This window comes from Lemur catta, chromosome 5 (genome assembly GCF_020740605.2).
Source record: "Lemur catta isolate mLemCat1 chromosome 5, mLemCat1.pri, whole genome shotgun sequence".
In the NCBI taxonomy this organism is placed as follows: Eukaryota; Metazoa; Chordata; class Mammalia; order Primates; family Lemuridae; genus Lemur; species Lemur catta.
The window spans coordinates 28,301,570-28,302,276 of NC_059132.1; positions in this window are offsets into that span (position 1 = coordinate 28,301,570).

The following is a 707-nucleotide window of genomic DNA, read 5'->3' on the forward strand; positions in this document are numbered from 1 at the left end:
GGCTCAGAGAGTTAGGTAACTCTTCTCTGGCTATAGTGTTAATATCTAGATTCTGATATAAGGAAGGTCCACTAAGACCCTTAGGCCCCTGACATTTCTGTAGTACTCAGTGCTACGGCTTTAACATTCCACATGGGGGTAGAATAGTTTTTATTTTGTTTTATTTTTTTGCTTATTAAGATATAGGAATATGTATTTACAGCAGTTATCTAAGCAAAGAGAGATATTTTCATATCCATTTAACACGCAATGAATTATTGAGTTCCTGCCACATTCAAAAGGCTGTGCCAGGAAGTTACATGTAACTGTTCATCAATTAAATATGTATTAGTACCTAGCATGTGCTTAGTATTGGGATAGGGACTAAGGATGCTGAAATTGAAAAGAAAAAAACATGATGCCTACTTTCAAGTAGTTCATAGTCAAGGTCAGCTTCTCAATGGTAAAGGATTACCATTGAAATAAAAATTAAAAGGCTCTCATGAGTTAAGGGAGGCATGGGTTACCAACTCCATGCCTTTTATAGATGGGGAGACAGACTTAGGCATAGTGCTAGAACACAATTCCTTAGATTCCTGGCCCAGAAGGCTTTTTATTATAGCAAAGTCAGAAGACAGGTCAGTGAGACCATATATCCAGCCATAGGATTGATCTGCACAAGGGGAAGCTTAATTGCCCTTTGCCTGGTTTCAGACTGCCCCACTTAT